Source organism: Mirounga leonina, unplaced genomic scaffold (genome assembly GCF_011800145.1).
Source record: "Mirounga leonina isolate KUSES-001 unplaced genomic scaffold, KU_Mleo_1.0 Mir_174, whole genome shotgun sequence".
Lineage (NCBI taxonomy): Eukaryota > Metazoa > Chordata > Mammalia > Carnivora > Phocidae > Mirounga > Mirounga leonina.
In genome coordinates, this window is record NW_023270451.1 from 70743951 (window position 1) to 70758994 (window position 15044).

The 15044-nt window shown below is 52.0% G+C and overlaps 1 protein-coding gene across 1 annotated transcript in view; it reads right to left on the bottom strand.

Annotated features, from left to right (window-relative positions):
* Positions 1-14811, bottom strand: part of PLXNA4 (plexin A4) — a 421883-nt gene extending 407072 nt beyond the window's left edge. Inside the window, exon 1 of the mRNA XM_035021130.1 lies at positions 14431-14811. The gene's annotated coding sequence lies outside the window, so the exon portion shown is untranslated. The remainder of the gene's footprint in view (positions 1-14430) is intronic.
* Between the last annotated feature and the right edge of the window lie 233 nt (positions 14812-15044).

Here is a 15044-nt window from a genome sequence, read left to right on the forward strand (position 1 = left end):
ATCCAAACATGGCCATCACCAAAGTAAAGCAAAAGGGCCTTGACTGCATCTCAAATTCTACAGGCAAAGAACATACCATTTCACTCAATAATGACAACCGTACATACAAAGACAGGTTTTACAGAATATTTAATTTACTCGCCCGTATTTGTCAAAAAGCATTCAGTCTGGCTAGCATCAACTCGCAGACGAAGGAATGGAGATGAGAATGAGTTTCGGCCCCTTCTTCCTGAAGTTAGTCCTGAGTTTGGCAAAGCCTGCTCTCTCCTACCGCCCCCACCACCCAGCCCCGGGCCGTCCACAGCCAGTTCACTACCATGCACACGGTCAGCACCTCGAGTGTCTGCACCTGTCTGAGATCTCATCTGAGCACAGAACCAGAGGCCGCTTGGAGGACATCTGATAACCCGCGGGTCAGTGGGAAGTCTCTACAATGAAATACAAGAGGGTGGTGCATCGGAAAAGCAGAAGCAGGGGGGTTGTTCCCTACCTTTGTCTCCCAGACCCTGAGGCAGCCTTTGAGAGGACATGGGTCCCCAGTCCTGAACACGGCCCCCTCCCCACCCCCACCCCTGCTACCGCCCCCAGCAGAGTCATGCGCAGGGCATGCCATAAGCATGGCCGAGAGTGGTGTCAACAACTCTATTTTGGTCCCAACCACAGATCGCTACGGTTAGATCACTTCCCTTCTTCAGACCCCAGGCCCTGCTCTCTGGCCCCTACTAGGGAAATAAGCTGCCACCAGATAAACTGGGAAAAACTGCTGAGTGCCCTGAGACAGAAAGTGTAGCTATGTAAATATATTACGTACAGAGCGCAACTAACAAAATGCACGAGGGCTGGCTGCAGAGGTAGGAGGAAGGTCGTGCAGAAACCCCGTCCTCTCTGTAGGGCTCGCCCAAGGTGAGAGCTCAAAACTACCCACCCAGCCCCCTGCTCCCACTCCATAAGAGAGTCCACAAACCACTTGTAGTGGCTCTGAGACACCCAGAGCCATCCAGAGAAGGAGTAGATGCACCGTTTCACTTGAAATTGCACTGCAAATTTGCAGTTGAAGACACTCTTTGGGGCTGGACACTCAGCATTCCTCATTCTGGAGGAATGAGTTGGGCACCTCACCCTGTCCAAGGACCTCTACCTCCCCTTCCCCACAAGCGCAGCGACCTTCCACAGTGGCACGGAGGAGCTGGGGGTCGAAAGGGTCTGTGCAGACTTGAAGGAGTTGCGTATTTTTCTCTCCACACTGTGCTCAAACTAAATGGCCTTTTTTCTAAAGTTTCCATAGAAGGAACACACTGATAGAGCACGGAGAGACTAAAAATTTCACCACCAGCCCCTTCTACATCTGCTGTGATGAATAGGACTCCTGAATCACCAAGCTTCCCTGTAGAATGCAAAGCGCTCAACACTACGATGTTAACTTATTCTCTCCGCTGTGTATTGGAAGGAGGGGTGAGCATCACTGCTGAAGTATCTACCAGGTACTAGGCCGCCGGCATTTTAATTCAAGTACCTTCACCATAAATGTGTGACGCAGAGCTGTGACTACAGGGAGGGGAACCTGGGGCTCCCCAGAGAGGGACTGCTGCACCTCACAGCATTCAAATAATACAAATGCTTCTTGAACATTCTTTGGGCCAAGCAAACCCTATCTAGTGGTCAGATCCCACCTGCAGGCCAGACCTGTACAGACTGGCTCCTGCCCACAGACAAACAAGACATGATTCCTGAAGGGCAAGGTCAAAATTTTCATCGCCATCTCTCTGCTCCCGGTGGAGTTCCTCTCAGCAGCGCCTGCTGTTTTGAGTGTTTGCACATTGAAAATGGGGTGCACACACCAAGAAAGGGAACCAGCGAATGCCCGGAACAAAGGCCTGGTCATTCTCCATTACTGAAATTCTGCCTTTATCCTGAGCGTGCTCGGTGATCTTTTGTGTAGGACTCAGCCTCTGGGTACCACTGTTTTTCCACTAGAAAAGAGTGGAGAGCTCCCATGGCAGAGTGAGAGCCTGGGTGTTTTCAGAACAATCTCAAGCAAAATGTTCTGAGTAGTGTGTTTCATTTGAAACATGAAACAATGTGAAAATGTGAAAATGTGAAAATCTGTATCCATGTGGGTCTTCTTGCTTCCTCACCAAGCTTCTACCAGATCCCCAAGCGAGCTGGGGTGAGTAGAGCTCAGCATGGTGGGCACTGAGATGAAGCTGCTGGGGAACGAGGGTCATATGTCTGCTGGCCTCCTGCTCATCTGTACATGGAATCCCATACGTACCTCAGTTCACCACATCCAGAAAAGGCACAACCTCCTTCCTCGCCACTTCCCCTCCACCAAGTCTGGGTCTAGAAATCTCCAGCTCAGTGAATGGTATCAAGGCCTCCCAAAGCCCCCTCTGCTTGCTCCCTACTGTCTACACTGCCATACCCCATCTGTCAATGCAAACTCCCATGTGCCTCTGGGATCCGTCCCTCCCTCCCCTCTGCCACCGCCTCCGGTCAGCCCTCCCTCCTGCCCCCCGGATTACTATCATAGGCCATGTCCAATCCTTTCGCACGCTGCCCCCATAGTGATCTTTCTACAAGGAGAATCTTGCTTCTTTTACTTGGAAATCCCCCAGGCCTCGCCACTGCCTGCAGGACACGTGCTGGCCCCGCCTGCCCCATGTCTGCACCCTGCCCCACTTCCCAGCCTGCCTTGCACGACCACAGGTGGCCAGCGCCGTGGGAGCTCGCCTCCATGCCTTGGCCATGCCCACGCACCCCTCAAAACACCCTCGTCCTTCTCCAAAACACCTTCTCCGTGCCCGCCTTTCATATCTGGATACCTTCTGTGTACGCGGATCTCACTTCTTACCATGTTGGGTTTAAATTATCTACAGACATGGGTGCTATGACCACGCCAAGCTGTGAGCGCCCCAGCGGCAGAAATTTTGCTTCAGTACAACCAAGCTCTTGCACAGTGCCTCGCACATAGTAGGCACTCGATAAACAGTGACTGAATTGACTAGCTGATCGATCAATTTGTTGGCTAATTATTCCGACAATAATTCCGGCTAATAATTCCGATGTAATTAAACATCACATCTACTTCTCCAACTAAAATATGTAAATACATACATATGGAGCGAGGTGAAGGATGGGCATCGAGAGAAATTACAACCCCTTCCCTTTCTCCGAAGTCCTGACCTAACCTACTATTGCCAGGATCAGGGGTCCCCTCCTACCCAAGCCTCCGCACTCCTACGCTAACCGTCCCCTCCCCTGGTCTCCTGCTCTCCCACAAACATTCTCTTTTCGGACTCTGCAGGCTGCTTTCATCATTTCAGCCCTTCACCAGATCACCAAGCACACAGGAGCTGGTACAGCTGTAATGGGGAGAGGCCTGAGCTCAGACTTCATCGTCTCCTCCTTGATTTCCTCGGACCTTGCATACAAATACAACCTTCCGCTGCTCACCTGGTCCTTTCATATGGATGGCCACACTCATCCTCACCTCCTGGGCTTCAGGTCAGGAACAGCAAGGGCTTATTCCAGCTTTAAAGGAAAAGAAATCGAGGCCTCGCCCAGAGAGGGAACTGGCTGGAAGAAAGTCAGCAGGCCTAGGATTAGAAGCTGGGTCTCCCTATTCCCTGGCCGGCACATAATACTTCTTCAATTGCTCTGAAAATGAAAACCTCAGGATTATTTTGCAGGAGAAAAAAAAAAAAAAAAGGCCTTGAGAAGCTGTAGCCACACTTCCGACAAGCTCCATTCAGAGGGCAGCGTAACTTACATAAATGATTTCCTATTACGCCGCAATTGTCACTGCAACATGACAGTCTTGCAGTTTCCTTGAAGTGTTCTCTTTGTTGTTTTTCTGTACAGATCCCCCAGAAAGAAGAATCAAATATGGTCCGAACAGCAAAACAAATCACACGACCCCCACAGACCCAGATCCCCCTTCTGCATGGCTCCTCCTGAGAAGGACCAAAGAGAAGGCAGTGAATGAACCCCCAGGGCCTGAGCCCTCTTCCACCTGCCCTGTTCCCAGAGCTCTGCCGCGTCCCTGCAAATAGGATTCCTTTTCAAAAAAAATGAAAGCCAACAGTTGATGAAGAAGAAATGAAGTGGCAATTTCCCAGCATGGCTGGGAATCAGTACAAGCTGTTGCCAGGGTTTTCCTTTCAAAGGGTGACTGCTGCACTTGTCCAAGGTCAGGGGTGATGGCGCTCCAGGGCTTGACTTACAACTGCTTCGTCGTAGCAAGGTATTTTTAATTTAAAACTCACTGCAGTTGGGTTCGAACTCAGCTGGGACTTGATTTACTGCGAATTCATTTCTCCGATTCCTATAATTCTAAACTCAGTCACCAAACAGTTTAATGCTGATAGAACCGCCAATGCAATGCTTCATGAATGGGCGTCAGGGGAATTTTGTTAGTAAGTGTGTTGTTAGCAACTGTGATTCACTTTGGAAAGGAGCACGTGCTCGGGCAAAGCATGGCCGAGGCCTTCTGACTGGGCGCTTGGGTCACCAGCCTGTGTCCCCTAGGTGATCCAGATCTAAACACCATTGGGGTGATAGCCCACCCCCACCCCAACTCACACACACGCATGTGCGTGCACACACACACACACATACGCACACCATTACCTATGTAAAATGAGTACCGTGTGCTGAAATGCTGCCCATGGGAAATGCCTAACTCTGTTCTCTGGGTCACTCACTACCCAATGGTGGAAACCACGGATTTATAGTCTAATTAGAAAACTTCAGCTTCTCTGGGGGGTAGCAGTTTTTGCCTCAAGAGAAAATTTTTTGTTTCTACTGTCCAAAATTTAGGGAGCTATGTCTCAATAACTCAAGCCTTCTTCGTGAATGCAGAGCATTTATCTTTGCTGGTTATACTGAAGCCTCTGATCGGATAAATGTAGCCGAGAAAACAATATGGAGAAGGTGAATGTCATTACTCACATATTTTACAAACATCCATCTCGTTCTATTATGTGCAACCAGAAAGTGCTCCTTGTCAGAAATATTTCCACAAACCAGTCGGAGCCACAACCACGCTCCTTAAAACAGTCGCTTTAGAGAACGTACGTCTGAAGGCATGATGGTCACCAACATCTCATTACAATTCGCAGCCATTTCTGAGATTCTCAAAAGCAAATGGCAAGAACCAGAAGAAGGCAGCTCCTCTGAAGGCTGGACCTCACAAGTCCCCCCGTGTAATGATTCGGTAGACTCATTCTCCTGTTTCTCCTCCTCCAGACCAAACTCAAACCCAAAAGCTCTCACCTGAAGGCCAGTGTCTCCCCAAATGCCTTCTGTCCAACACTTGTTCCTGGATTGGCTTAAACACTCACCACCAAACAAGCTGAAAAATGGCTGGTGAAGAATAATTAAACAGTGTCTCTATAGCGGGACTCCTATGCCTTTAATGTACATCTTAAATCTCTAAGAGGAGGACAGAGCCTAAGGTGTTTGCAAGGCTTACTTGGCCACGAATGCTTTTTCCATGGAGGCACTGGTCTTCGGGATGCTCTGGGAAATGCAATCTGGTCGTCCCTCCCAGTCTCCCAGCACCTAAACCCACAATGGGTTTTATATGGAAAGCAGGAATTCAGTTCCACATGCGTCATGTCAATAGACCACCTGTCCCCAAACCACCATCACCCAGGACACTCTAAGGTGCCTGATGGTTTCAGCCTACCCTCGTCTTAGTTGGTCTTATCCTCTGTAACAGCCACCTGCCTTGATGTGGTTCCAGCCCTGCCCCTGCCAGAGAAGCAGGTTCACATGCCCCTAGTTCTCTCCTTTATGCGCCATTCGTCTCCACCTTTTCCTGCTCCATTTATTCACTCCATTTACTTGGCAAATATTTATTGCTTGCTTCCAGTAAGACAGGCCCTCGGTGGGGCACCAAGCACACAAGAAAAGTAAGAAATGGTCCCTTTCATCTACAGATTAAGGAAATAAATGATTTCAATGCTATTGTCATCATCCCTACCACCCACAGCAGCATCTTTACCATTATTAAAAAGTATGAATTAAGTTCTGATTACATGGGAGAACTTCAACCAAAGGCTGGTCCAGACCCTCGGGAGCCGGAAATCTCGGGCAGCCACACTAACGCAGACCCACGTCTCGAAGTCCATGAGGTGCTCATATCAATCAGTGGTTAAAGGCAAGCACATTTGGGGGAGAGACAGGGGTCAGCATCTAATGGTAAAGAGAGCAGGGGTGGGGGTTGGGGAAGGGGACACAAGCACAGCACAACCATCAATCCTTTGCTCAGCCTGACCCTGGGGGGATGGGGGGCTTCGAAGCACACGAGTTGTAAAAAGGAAGGGGTGCCGGCTGGAGGCAATGACTTATGCAAAGTATTTTAGGCAAAAATGCCCCCCCTGGTCTTATAGTTTGATGCTTACAATATTTCTTTAAAACCAGGAGAAAAGCAGAGGTCCTTTGCCTCTGACCCCAGGTTCCAGGCAGCCATGCCCCTCAGCCAACGCAAACAGAAGTGTCTGAGATATCTACACACCACCAAGTGGAAGGCACTCCTTTGTTTAATAAGCTCTAAAAGTTAGGAAAGCCTCTTGAAACCTAACTGGAACCTGTTCTTAATGCGGCTTCTCCCAGGGGCTTAAATTAGGTCGTCCAGAGTGTGGTTGGCCATCGCGGCCGTGCAATCATGACTTTGGGGGGCTGAATGATGCCTTCTTGGAGGAGCCTGCTCTGGCTCACTATCGGATTCTGTTCTGAAGAACCCTATGTATCTTACAGGGAACCCATTATCCCAGGCCCCTAATTGATGCACCTGCCCAGATCTTCCTTGAAAGCCCACCCTCGCCCCCAGTTCTGGCCTTCAGCCACTTGTCCCACTTCTAGCCTGAGTGGCTCCAGGAATGCCTCACACTATTCCTAAAGTTCTCGAAGACTTTCTTCCTTCAGGGCAAAGGCCAGGCTCCAGCAGGCCCACAGTGAGGGGAGCCACAAAGGCCCCAGTCTATGGGCCTGCCCACAGACAGCTCTGGCTTGAGCTAGCATCACAGTCCCGAAGTGAGGGGGAGTTCCTGCCTCATGGGGGGGGAACGGTGCCCAAGGAGCTGCGGCTCACAGGAAGGACCCAGCGCAGAAGCACCTGCCATCCAGACTCTTTGAAGACTATGTTCCCATCAGGCTTCTGGAGGTAAGGACGGGCAGCTATGCTTCCTCGGGAAGGTCTAGCTGGCTTGGTAATACATTCTTTGTATTCTTTGTACATTTGCTGTTTCTGTTCCTTCCCTACATCTCCCCCGTTTTCCTTCACTCTTGCTGCCCTGGGATTTCACCCCTCAACAAAGTGTTCCCACATCAGCTTTTGCCTCAGGCTCTGCTTTCTAGGGAGCCCAGGCCAAGACTGGGGGTGAGGGGCAGACAGACCAAAAGTGCAAGGCTCTGGGCTCCTCCATAGCTTTGACCAGAACAGTCCTGTGTGTTAGAATCCCATATAAAATTTCATTTGAGTAAAGAGCTCCACTGTATACATATTAAAATATTTTTAAAATCTAGACCAACCCCCTCATTTTATCAATGGTGATACTGAAACATAAGGTGATTTTTCCCAAGACCCCTGAGCTGGTAAGCTACAGTGCTGTGATAATCTACATCTATTTGTCTCTAAAAATGAACTTTTCTCACAATACCCCTGCTTTTTAACCAGGAAAACATACCAGAACTGTCTAGGAACCTGAGAAAATATACACCTGCCTGGACCTCACTCCTGCCTAAGGACCTCCTTGCTGTCTTGGAAGGACAAGGGGCAAACACTGAGCCTGGAGTTGGACTATCTGCCCATCTGGCAAAATTCTGTTTGAAACCCTACTATCTCCTTAATCACCAGAACCCAGTACTTAGTGTGTAGAGCATGAACGCTATGCTAAAATTTTCACTGTAGAATCTATCCCTTTATTCAGTTAAGAATAGAAAAATGAGGGCGCCTGGGTGGCTCAGTTGGTTAAGCGACTGCCTTCGGCTCAGGTCATGATCCTGGAGTCCCGGGATCAAGTCCCGTGTTGGGCTCCCTGCTTGGCGGGGAGTCTGCTTCTCCCTCTGACCCTCCTCCCTCTCATGCTCTCTGTCTCTCATTCTCTCTCTCTCAAATAAATAAAATCTTAAAAAAAAAAATTAATAAAAAAAAAAAGAAGAATAGAAAAATGAAATGTTTGGTCTTAGGCCAGCTTTTCTCGGTGGATTCTCAGGGCCACTACACAGTACATCTCCCTGTTGTGGTTTCACAATCCCAGTTAGTGTGTTTAAAGGCTCTGAGAAGTCCTGAAACAAGGAACTCCAGCTTTGCTTCACACACTCAGGGGTTCTCCAGCTTTGGCCTTGGGAACTTTTTGTGTATGTCATACCTATTCACTCCCACAGAATACACTTCAGGAAATTCTGTGCCATTTTAGGTTTACCTTCAGGAAGCAGGTCTGAGATGGAGAGGGAGAAAATAAACTCTAACTATGTCCACAAAGTGAGCTGACACTCTGCGTAGGCCGGTTCAATTACACGTCCACGTTGCCTGCTGCCCTGACATGCTCTCTTCTCACTCTTCTTGCCGTAAGAGGGGAAACGGTCAGCCAAGTCTGCTTTGCTGGGCCAAAGCCAAGGAATGGTTTATTTGGCTTGCTCGTATGAGACAAGTTCAGTGGTATGTCAGATGTAAAGCTAACTAACTCACTTGAGCAGCCAAGGCTTTCTTTTCCTGTGGCCCCAGTGCCCTCTTCCTCCACTGCTTCTCTCCGCACGCTTCCTAATGAAAATACTCTTCCCCGGAACACCTCAGAATTGACTGCACTAGTCTACATTCGGTGCATTGACTACAGAGACGACATCCTCTTAGCTAGTGATCTGTTTTGTGTTGGAGTGACAAAACATTCCAAAATCCAATTTGCTGCTGTGAATCCTGGTTCATGGAGAAGGCACCGTGGCGAGGGAGGGTCTAGCCAGGCTCAGCTGGCAATGAGAGGGTGCCGAAGGCTTTCCGAGCCCCTGTTGGTGCAGGTCTGAGCAGGACTCCACATCCGCCAGTTTCAGCCACTCCCACTGGTGTGCCAGAGGGGAGGTGACGAAACACACCCCTGCTAGCCACCTCACGTTTGGCAGAAACTTCTGCTCACCTTGCAGCATAGAGGAGAAGCCAGAGAAAGCACAGAATAAAAGTTTGTGTTTGGAGGAAAAAACTAACCAAACAACTAACAACTAACTGCAAGAGTATTGCCTGGGGCTGTTCCCTAAACTGTTGAGGCTACAGAGACTGAGTCAGGCATCTGAGGCCTGGCTTTGGGATAGGACAGCACCCAGCCAGGTCTATGGGCTCCATTAGGGTCTCCCAGCCCCCACCTCTCAGAATCCGGATGTCATTCCCAACTCAGTGCTCCACTCACATTAAGTGCACAGGATGACGTTAGCCACACGCAGCCATTGGCACCAACCTCCAGAGAATCTCTGCTCCTACTATTATATGGCCCAGGCGCCCAGTGTAGCATGACGCCCACAGGCAAAGTTTCCTTCCCTGGCTTTGGAAGATTCTCTGGCTGCTAATGAACGAATGAACCAGCAAGTCCCTGCTGTGGGCATTCTTTCCCAAAAGTGAAGAGACCATCCGCCATGTAGTGTCCTGGATCCTTGGGCATCCTGCCTCAGTCCCTACACAATCAAAATGAGAATAGACAGTCCCCCCTTGCTGGATGGTTTAAAGGATTCGATGAGAGAGTGGTATTTCCACAGCACCAGCAAATCTCAAGCTGTTACTAGAGAGAACTAGAAACCCACCAGCACAAGACTCAGAGCCTCATAGAGTCAAAAGCACAGATGAGGTCGGCACTCATTCCTTCCTCCTTAGTTTTCCCCAGGGGGAGATGGGAGTTGCCCAAAGAGGCAAGAGTCACCCTCAGGAACTGAGCACTCTGCTAGAATGATCCATGCAATCTCACAATTCACCAACAGTCAAAGATAAGGCAGGCCCCCTTTGCTGAATGGGGAAATCGAGAGTCAAAGAAAAAAGAGATTCACCTGGGGTCATAGACGTGTCCCAGGGAGAAACCACATATTCTGTACTTCCTCAGCATACTCTCCCACAAATGTCCCCGGGGGGGGCAACACACTCCTCACAGATCTCCCAAGGAGGCAGACAGCACAGTGATAAGGAGGGAGGTCAGTCTGCTTAGGGTTGAGATGTGGCTCCACCACCCACCAACTGTACGATCCTAGACAAAGTCTTTCACCTTGGGCACTTCAGTTTGCTCATGCAGGAAATGGGAATAATTCAGTAACTGCCTCTCTGGGTGGTTACGTGGACGATATGGGCCAACCTGCATAAACCACTTAAATGATGGCTCCTCCAAGTCAGTGCAGAATAAATATTAGCCACCACCATCATCGCTGATTATTATTCCTTTCCATTCTGCTACTTTCACCAGGGCAAATACTAATGTCCACACAGCCTCTTCCCTGGGTTGGCTGATGACACATGACCATATGCACAGGGGTCTGGGGGCTGGCACAGACTCTCGCAGGGACTGAGGAAGCTTTTCTCCCAAGCCGCTTCATATCAAGCAGAGAAGTAGCCTCCTCCTTCTGGAACAAGGCCTCTGCTCTGGGAATTAGGACCTCCCGCGTGCTTTCGCTTTTAAGACCCATCTCCTACCACTTAGCAGCAGAGCCCCGTTCAGTGTCCCTGCTGACTCCACCTTCCTGCCACAACTGGAATGCCATAGCCTGGGCAGTGAGGAGTGCGACAAGAGTGAGTAAGTCCGGACGGAGGGGATCAGGTGGGAGGTCAGGGTCAGAGCAGAGGGGCTGCCAGCTTCCAAAGAGGTAGTGTCTGCGGGGCTCTGCATAGGCCAGGCATTGCTCAATGGAGCCTATGGGGCAATTACCCTAATCATGTGCATCTCCCAAACAGCCATTTGATTTATTAGCGCGACGTCTTTTTAAAATGCCGCTCTTAAATATAAATAACACTTAATCATCCAGCTGTCGTTAAATTCATGTTATATTGATTTCTTGGAGTGCCACAAATTTGAGGGCGAATGGGCTGTCGGATGTGCACATAAAGCTAAGAGGTGAATTAGCAGGTTGCAGGGTGGGGGGAAGGGGGCGCACAGGGGAAGCAGGAAGGGGGTGTCAAGGGGAAGGAAATGAACCCTGTTCTCCCGCCCCGGGGTCGGAACCGGCTTCATTCACATTGCCGGCGCTGCACACAAACGAGGAGAGGAGAGGGGACCCTAGGAGAGAACAGCACATCTGCCTCGCAGACTCATCACAGCGTGGATCACCCCGCCCATCACGGAGCCACTCCAACAGGTCTCTGAGGTGGCATTGTCTGCGTAGTGCCTTCTCCTAGTGAGGATGGGGAGAAGCAGCTAAGAAATGCCCCCTAGCTGGCTCAGAGGGGAGAGATTGGCGGCAGTTTCTTTGCATCAAAGCCTGGTGATAACTAGGAGCTAAGAGCCGTTAATCACCCCGCCCCCTCAGCCCTCTCCCCACTTCTGGACGGCTGCCTCCCTAGAAAGCCCCCACTCGATTCCCAGCAGCCCTTGTTGTGATTACGAGGATCGATCGGGAGGCCGAGTGTAGGCAGACTCTGCCTTGCAGAGCTCCCTGTCTGCAGGGAGCGGTAGCAGCAGCCTTGGAGAGGGGCCCAGGAGAAAGGAAACAAGTTGGTGGCCTCAGATGCCTCTGGAAATGTGTGCAGGCATCAGTGGGCATCCAGGGGGAAGTCTGGGGAGGACAGAGGCGAGCCCGCAAGTGAGTACCAGATTGGGCCAGAAGGAACAGAGCTCGTGGGCAGCCCAGGCTCACCAGGGAGAACCCCGAGAGCACAGCCTCGCAGCCACGAGGGGCTGCTGAAAAGAAGAGCTCGAGGTTGGGGCTTTTCTAGGACGACTCCCTTCCGCGTGTGAAGACCCTAGAGAACTTAAAAGGAAGGCCATAGAGGGGTGGTAGAGAGAGAGTGTGACAACCAGACATGCTCCAGGGCTCAGCAAGAGCCAGGAAAAAAATTAGATGATGCACACCCAGCCTTACACAGATGTTAATTAATGCCCGCTTTGCCCTAGAAACCAAATTGGTACCTAATGCTAAGCGCAGAAAGTGTGGGGATTTTTTGAACCCATGTTTAAAAATGTTTAGCTTATAACTAGCATCATGACTGCTGGCTTTGCATTAAAATGATGGATCCTCAGGCTACAAGATAGAGAGGGAAGCAGGGAAGGGAGCAGAGAGGTCTGTGTGGAAGACAGACAGGCATTCCAGGAAGCTCTGTACGCCATCCTTTTGCCCCTTCAAGGTCCCGAGAGAGACTGTTTACCTGGGAGCCACCCACTGTTGCCAGCGCTCACTATTTCTTTTGAAAACCACGTGCTCCTCTATGCATCCGCGGGACCTCCCCATCCACGCACTCATAGGGCATGCGCGTGGAAATGTTCCAGTTCTTCCACAGCCGGGAAGACCGAGGTGGGTCCCGCTGTCCCACATTGGACCAGTCGATCACGCTGAGCCAGGCTCTTTGAGAAGGCACGCGTACATCTGGATGTGTGTACACACGCGCCATTCTTAAAAAGAAAATGATGTGTCTTCCCCCTCCTGGGTTCTCCCCATTGTGAGAGCTCTGTTTTATTCCATCTACCCTTTCCAATCAATCAAAGGGCAGTTCACGCAGCACACAGCAGGAATACAATCTCCTCCCAGGGGAGGCTGCTCCTCTCCTCCCCAGCCTAGCTGAGACCTTTGCAGGAGCGGGCAAAGTCTGAAAAGAGCAGAGATGGGGGTGTGGAGCGAGCCCTTTATTTCAGCACCCATCCTCAGGATTTACAGAATCAACCAAATCCTGTGCCCAACACTGAGGCCCCTTGTTCAAAAGAATGTTGACTCCTTTCCCCTCATGTTCTGGAAGACTCCCAACATCTTTTTCCCACTGGTGAGTTTGTAGGACACTCTGAACACATGATCTCGCATAAAGGGTACAAGTTCATCCCATTTCTTGCCAGGTTGCCCAACAAGCTACCACAAAAGGGACAGCAAGAGAAAAAGACAGGACCCTGATCTATTTACGTGCAACTCCAAATTAATGTTTTACTTGGATCTCACGTTCTTCTCCCTACAACAACTGAGCCCGAATAAATTGCTCTTTGACCCTCAAATGGAAACTGCGAGAAAGCCCTTTTGGAGTCCCAGCCACCTCCTACGTCCTACCTCCTCCAGAAAAAGTTTGAAAATGAGCAGCCTGTGAAATCTCAGCTGGGCAGAAAAGGAAAGGAAACGCTTTAGGGAAATAGAACCGTGAACCCCAGGCTTCTGGAGAGTGACTCTACAATGTCAGGAGCAGCCTGGCTCTGGGGAAACACTGGAAAACCCAAGAATGCCTGGTCTCCTTATGGGGGTGGGGGGGTGGCGGCACTGCTGAGGTGGACACGAGGGGGGGGGGACCCTCCTCCCTTCCAGCACTACACCCTCCTCCGACCCCTTCTCGTTGGATTTCTCAGACACACACCTCCAAAGGCATGTGACAGGTGTTAGCCAGAGGCAGGGGCGAAGCAACCCCATGCTTTCCCATACAGTGTAGAGGGAAGGGGACAGAGGTGAAGGGGAGACCCAAGTCCTGTGTCCCTAAGCCCTGTGGGTTGGCTGTGGCGGAGACACTGCAGATGTGAAGGGGTCAGACCTCTTACGGGGAGGATCTGACCCCCATTTACCCACCTTAGGCCAGCAGCACCCCCAATGCTATGCTGAAGCCCCTTGCTGCCTGAAATCCCGGCGATTCGCGGGGAAGCAGTGCCACGCTTCAGAAAGGCTTCCGTGCTGCCTCTTACTGGGGAAACGCAGTGTCTGTTCCCTATGCACCGCCCTACAGAACTGCAGCCCCATCTGCCTCCGTGGCCTCCTCCCTGCACGCTGGGCCACCACGCTCTCCGAATATCTGTCCGAGTATCTGTGGGTCTGCCGCCCGTAAAAACCCCAGGGTGTCCAAAGGCCCCGGAGCAGAGATGACACTGGGTGGGTCTCCCCCCAAAGCTCTCATTACTTCTCCCGTTTTGAAAACCAGCTAGAAATACCAGGGACCGGGAACTGAAAAATCGGCTCCCTCAGCCTCCCGCGGTGGGAGGGAGAGGCGGTAATACATCAGATCCCACCCTGAAAGTCCTGGGTATGAGAAGTCTGAGTCGGGATCGGCGGAGGAGAAAGAACAAGGGCAATGCCTACTCCCGCCGCGCCGCACCTACGCGGTGTCCAGGTGGGACATGGGCAGGTGCGTGTGCGCGGCGTGTGCCGGCGTGTGTTCGTGTGTGTGCACCTGAGTGTGTGTGCGTGCGTGCAGCAGACTGGCTCCAGGGCAGCCGAGGACTCCCGGCCCGAGCCGGGCATCTCCGCCCGCCCTGCCCTCGCCCGCCCGCCCGCCCGCCGGCTCCTTACCTGGAAGCGCCGCTTTGCCTCCTTCAGCCCGAGCGCCGCATTGACACTGCAGATGGTGCCTGTGCCGCTGCCTCTCGTCCTCCTCTGAGCGTGTGCGTGTGCGCGCGTGTGGCTGCCTCCTCCAGCCCCAGCCCCGAACGCAAATACTCCACCGAGGCACCGGGAGCCGGGAGGAGGCCAGGCAAACGGAGGGCGAGATCACAGCCTGCGGGGCTTGGCAGCTCCTCTCGCGGCGTCCAAGGCGGGCGGAATGTCCAACAAAAAGGTCGGAAAACGTGGATCGATTCCAAGCACCCCTCTGCTCCACCTAGCCCGGGTCCCGAGCGGTCGTGGCGGCGGCAGCGGCTCTCGGGGGCTGCCCCCCTTCGTCCCCACCCCCGCGGGCTGAATGTCCTTGATGCCAAGCGGGCACGGCGGCGTCACTCCGCGCCGCCCATGCTCGCCCGGTCGGGCCGCTGCCCGGGCGCGGCGAGTGCGCTGGGGACCCGCCGGGGAGCGCTCTCGGCGCCTCTGCGCGCCTCCCTGGGCAGCCGCGGCCGCCCCCCGGCAGCCCGCGGCCGGCCGCGCCGCTGCTGCCCCCGCCCCCGCCCCCGCCCCTGCCGGGGGACTGGCCG